General features: G+C 40.6%; 1 non-coding gene across 1 annotated transcript; it reads right to left on the reverse strand.

Annotated features, from left to right (window-relative positions):
* Positions 1 to 4,568: 4,568 nt before the first annotated feature.
* trnar-acg (transfer RNA arginine (anticodon ACG)) lies at positions 4,569 to 4,641 on the reverse strand. The gene has a single exon. It is a non-coding gene; the product is annotated as a tRNA-Arg (tRNA).
* Positions 4,642 to 5,743: the final 1,102 nt, after the last annotated feature.

A 5,743-nucleotide genomic window follows, 5' to 3' on the forward strand; every position in this document is an offset into this window, starting at 1 on the left:
TTTTTACTGTTTTTAAGGTACTTTTTTTTAAGGATTGCTGTGTATTTTCAGAACAGCGTAAGTAAGTCTACTTTGGATAGACTAAGTTCTGTGGGTATTCTATATTCTGTCTTTTGTTTTTCAATCCGTAATTTTGTGAATAATTTTTGAAACTAGCTTACTCGGGTAATTTTCACTGTACGCTTAACGAAAAAATATAACGTTACGGTCTGGGTTGTCTGCTTAATAACGTTTTGAATGGATTAGCCTCGTCCATAATAAATTGGGAATTAGTTGATGGATTAAAAGAGCAACTGATAGGTGCTTGCGTCTTTATTTCGGGTGTTGATTTGGATTGGGGTAGGCAATGCTTGGGAAAGCAATGTCTCATTTAGGTTCAAAGAGTTGTCTTGCTGTGGACGATGTAAAGTTGGTAGTTTTACAAAAAGTAATTCAGGCCGGGTTTCTGGAATTGGCAGACATACTGGGGTTGTATTTTCCTCTTTCTGTGAGGAAAGGAGAGATCATTCCCGCAGTAGCTCACCATTTAACTAAGCTGTAAAATCCATGAAATTTTTGGAGATGGTGAAAATTTATTTGAACATGAAGCAGCTTGAGTTAGACTCGAGAGATAAGGAAAGTACACCAGATTTGAACAGTTTGAGATACGATTTGAAGCAGAAAGAGGGAAGAGGAGACAGCAGCAGAGCAGAGAGAAAGGGAGACACAGTTTGAACTTCAAAAATTGGCAATTATCAAAGGAATTCACCTTAAAAGGCTGGAGAGAAAGGCTGAAGATAAGCTTACTCTGGAAGAGCATATTGTTAAAACGACAAGGTTAGCAGCTGAAATGGCTGATTGTTATGAAGTGGTCCATAAAACAGGGATGGGTTTCCAGAATAATTTCATGTCTGAAGGATAGAAATTGGGGCAAAGAGAAATCCATCCGTGGAAAGGGAAAGTTAAATCTCTGTGAAATTCATTAGGATAACTTATCACAGAGGAAATAGGAAACTCTTGAAGGGTACACGATCTGAGGTTTTCATTGCAATAAAGTAGGCCACATGAAATCAGTGTTGGAGAACGAGGGAAAGCACTGGAAAGTCAGATGCAGGGAAACGAAACAAGCCTGGATGTTTTGTTGGCGTGGCAATAGAAAGCACAGTGGAGGGTGGAAAGCTGCATCAGAGTGCACAAGCCGGTCAGAGGTTGGTAAGGGGGAAGTGCCACATCTGCTTTAATAATAGACCTGCAAAGGTAAAGTTTCTTTACCTTGTCCAGGAGTAGCAGATAGAGAGGGAACAATATTGAGGGACACAGGATCGTGCCTGTCTGTGATTCAGAAGGAGGGAGAAACATATACTCCTGAAGAACTATGTATACGGGAATTCATGGTGGGACGAAAAGTTGCTCAGTTATGTACAGTGAGGCGAGAGTGGGCAGAAAGAGTGGGGAATTTCTGCTGGGAGGTCTGGACAAACTCTCAGCTCCAAGAATACAATTTGTGCTTGCAAATGATATAGCTCAATCACCGGTAAGCGTGCTGCCTACTCCAGTTGAAAAGCCAGTCGAGATGCAGGCAAGTGCAGCAATGCAGGACGTTTATCAAGGAATTTTCCCAGATTGTGTCTTAACGCGATCACAAAGTCACAAGCTGAAGCAGGACAAATCAAAAGGCACGGATATGGAAGCTGAAATATGATTACAATTTTTTTTGTCAGGTAGGTGGGACACAGCAGGGGACAAACGTTAAAAATGCAAGTATATTCAGCTCTACTATGCTACTGAGCTACAGCAGAATGATGAATAATTAAAGCAGTTGGATCAGAAGAAATGTACTTGGAAGGAGAGTGAATGCATCCCCGTGTGATATTACTTAGCAAATGATATGTTAAGGAGGAAGTGGAGAGCAACACATATTCAAGCAAGTGAGAAATGGGCAGAATTTATTTTTCCATTAGGGTACAGAAAAGTGGTGCTGCGAGTGCCGCATGTGCCACAAATTGGAGGGTACGTAGGCGTGATGAAAACGGAGGCTAAAATACAAAGACATTTTTACGGCCTGGATTGCAGGTGAATGCATTTGAATTTTGCCAGACGTGTCATACATTTCAACTAGTAGGAAAACCATGGGAAATAATAAAGCCTGCACTTTTAATATCTATCCCAGCGTTCGACGAATCTTTCTTAAGTGTCTTCATTCATTGTGAAGTTTTCCTACATCCAATAAAAGATGGGAATAAGCAGTAATTAACAGAAAAAGGATGTATTGAGGAGATTTCCAAATGCTGTTCAATCATGCAATATGACAGCTAAAAGGATAGTGGACGAATTACGGTTTTTTAAAAAACTAGATTAAGACTACTACCATCAGAGATACAATTAGCTCAAGGGTCAAACTTCACGTCCAAACTTTTCATCGAGTGTTTAGATAGCTTGGAAATAAAACGATTCAAATCTACTGTGTACAATCCGGAATCACAGGGTGCATTGGAAAGGTGACGTCAATTATTAAAGACTATGTTGAGGTTTTATGGTTTGGAGTAGCCAGATTATTTCCATAAGGGAGTTGCGTCAGTGCTGTTTGCGATCTGAGATGTACCAAAAGAATCCACCAAACTAAGTCCATCTGAAACCAATTTTGGGCATAAAGTAAGAGGACCATTAAAATTTATTAAGGAAAAATTAATAAGTCCGATGACAGAGACCACACATTTGGATGATGTGTCAAATTTTAGAGTTGAACGAAATAATGTTGGGAAGTTGTCGAGACAGTATTTAAAAGTATCGCAGCAAATGGTGAAGCAGGAAGTGTATGAGAAATCAAAGAATCACAATTTTGCCGCTGGGACTAATGCAATTATTTAAAATTCATTAATCGGTGAAACTTTAAAGCAAGGTTTAAAAGACCTTATCAAATTGAGAGGAAATTGAGTGAGGTTAGCTACTTGAGTGGGACTCCAGTCATGAAGGAATCTCACAGAATGTGATGGGAATATGCTCTAACTGTATTTTGGCAGAGAACGAACGCAAGAGGAGAATGTGTTTTTGACTACGACACACTGGGAAGAACCAATGTCAGGGAATTCTGCATTGGAAGTTCCTGAAATAAAATAGGACAATGCAAAAGTTGTCCAAAACGTTATTCAGTTATCTTCCAGAAGAAAATCGAAAGAGTTATTACTCTTGCATGGGCAGATCTGCTGAAATATACTGGGAATTAATAATCTAATTGTAGATGATGTAAATATAGGAGATGCTGTTCAGACTCTGTAACATCCTTGCAGGCATAACCTTTTAAAGTTGTACAAGTTCATAAGGAGATATTACGTATGCTCCAATATGGCATAACCGAAGTGAGTTTCAATGAATAGAGTTCACCCATCATCATGGTGCCAAACCCAGAAAAGACCCAACAGTTATGTGTGGACTACCACAAAATCAATGTTGTTAGAAAGACTGATGCGTATACATATCTGCAGTTGGAGGACTGTGTGGAAAAGATTGGAGGAGCAACTTGCATTTCTTAGTTGGACTTCCTCAAAGGTTACTGGTAGTGAACTTTGACAGAAAGATCAAAGGCAAATTTGTAACGCCAACTGGCCTGCAGAAATTTAAAGTAATGCCGTTTGTCCGAAAAACACTTCAGCCACATTTCAGAGGTGAACTGACAGGGTAATTGCCGAATACGCAACAGATTGGTGTATATTGTGCCTGGTGACTTTCAAACTCTCGTGGATTGAATATTTACAGCATTTAACGGGCTTTTTTGATCGAATTCGGAAGTCAAACTGGTTTGTAAACCTAGCTGAAAGTGAATCTGCCAAAGCCAAAGTCACCTTCCTGGGAAACGTCGTTGAACACGGACAAATAGCCCCACGGGATGCGAAATCGAAAGTTACAGGGGACTTTTACACATTGTTGACGAAAAGAGCAGTACTACAGTTCCCCGCATTGAGTGGCTTTTACTGAAAGTTTGTGCTGAATGTTTGCAGTGGGACTATTCTATTCACCGAAAGGTTAAAAACAGGCAAGAAATTTCAGTGAACACAAGACTTTCAAAATGTTGTTTTTCTCAGAGCAGAGCTGATTGTGAGGAGACATGATTGACGTGTACGAAATAATGAGGAGCAAGGAATTACAGATTGAAGGAAACATTTGCTCTTGATCGATCACCAGGGTTGGTAGATTTCAGATAAGATGCAGAAAGCTTTGAATAGACTGGTAGGAAAACTTTATCAGTCAGCGGGTAGGAGACTCGAGAACTCACACTCTATAAAGATCAGTTGGACAGTTAACCCTTCATTCTTCTCTGATTCCACTGGCCAAAGAGTTTCGAAAAATGCTCAAAGCAGAGCATCACCGCGAGCAACAGTTATTCGATCGGTGGCTTTATGAAATGGAAAGGTGCCCATAAGTCACCCGCGCGACTATTCGGCTTCCCTCTTCTGATGACGCTGGCGCATTGATTCTCATGTTCTCGGGGGCATTTAATGAAGGCATTCTCGTTCCTGCAGATGAGGAGCTCACACCTTATTTCGGCTTTTGAAAAATCAATTTTTAAGTGGGATTAAAATCTGCCCTGCCGGCGAGCCAGGTAGGATTCGAACCTACAGTCTCCTGATTCGTAGTCAGGCGCGTTATCCATTGCGCCACTGGCCCGATGCACAGCCTTAACAGCCGTGATGCTAATACGGACACGGTTAATAGCAGTCATGTTCACCAGTTGAACAAGCAATAAAGATAATCACTGTCACTGCTTCAGTCTAATTTTCATCACCTTTCAAAGCAACGAATTTTCCAAAAAAAAACACACATATGTCCTCATGAAGTTTCCATTCACACTCTGTCTGCTTAGTCATTTAATGGAATGTGATGTGATGAATTTCGAATCCACTTCTTCAGCATATCTGACGTGAATGTGAGCCTAATCACCACATTGTATATACCAGTTAATTTTCAGAGGTTTCGAGTACAGTAGCGACTTTTGCGAATATGCAGGAAAGTGAATACTGTGAACCGAGCAAAAAAATCCCTTCATGGAAATTAACCCAGTGCAAAGTCAAACATATGAGGACGGCAGATGACGTAAACATTCCTCTGCATCACTCTGCACAGATGCTTCTCCAAGAATTGACTCTTTGCAGAATTCTTCTTTGTAATTTTGACTGTCCCGGTTGTAGATATTCTTTCAATCCACAAACAAGTATCCTGCTGAAAACTACTGACTAAAGAATAAAATAGTTGAGTATTGCAGTGCAGTGGGTCCATGGTAAACAAAGGGAGATGAGGCTCCACGGAAGGAAAGCTCTATAAATAGGGAGGTGCAGGACAGTGCATTATCTTTCCTGCGATTTCCCGGGACATTTGTCTAAGCTGGACCAGGTGTCAGGTATGAAACCAGTTTGTTTCAAAATTGAGGTGGTCACTGAGCTGTGTCCCCTCCTTCAATATACTGTGTAGTCTGACAACAGTGACAGGACTGTGCTAATGCTCACCATAAATTAAACTGGATTAATTCTGGAACTTTCCAGGCAGGGGTGAGTAACATATCCATCATCACCGGAGTGCAGTCCTCCGGTATATTCACTGGCTGACAGCACCCATCTGTCCGCTGAGAGCAATATATTGTGCCTATTTCCCTGAGAAAGATACAGAAAGAAACTTCCAGGAATACAAGGAAACAGAGTGACTGGTGAAAATGAGGAACAGCAGGAAATTAGAATTAATAAAAGGTGTGTCTTTCAAAATCTCATTGAATTTA

This window comes from Chiloscyllium plagiosum, unplaced genomic scaffold (assembly GCF_037043375.1).
Source record: "Chiloscyllium plagiosum isolate Xiang-an unplaced genomic scaffold, Cpla_swu_hap1 HiC_scaffold_42, whole genome shotgun sequence".
NCBI lineage: Eukaryota > Metazoa > Chordata > Chondrichthyes > Orectolobiformes > Hemiscylliidae > Chiloscyllium > Chiloscyllium plagiosum.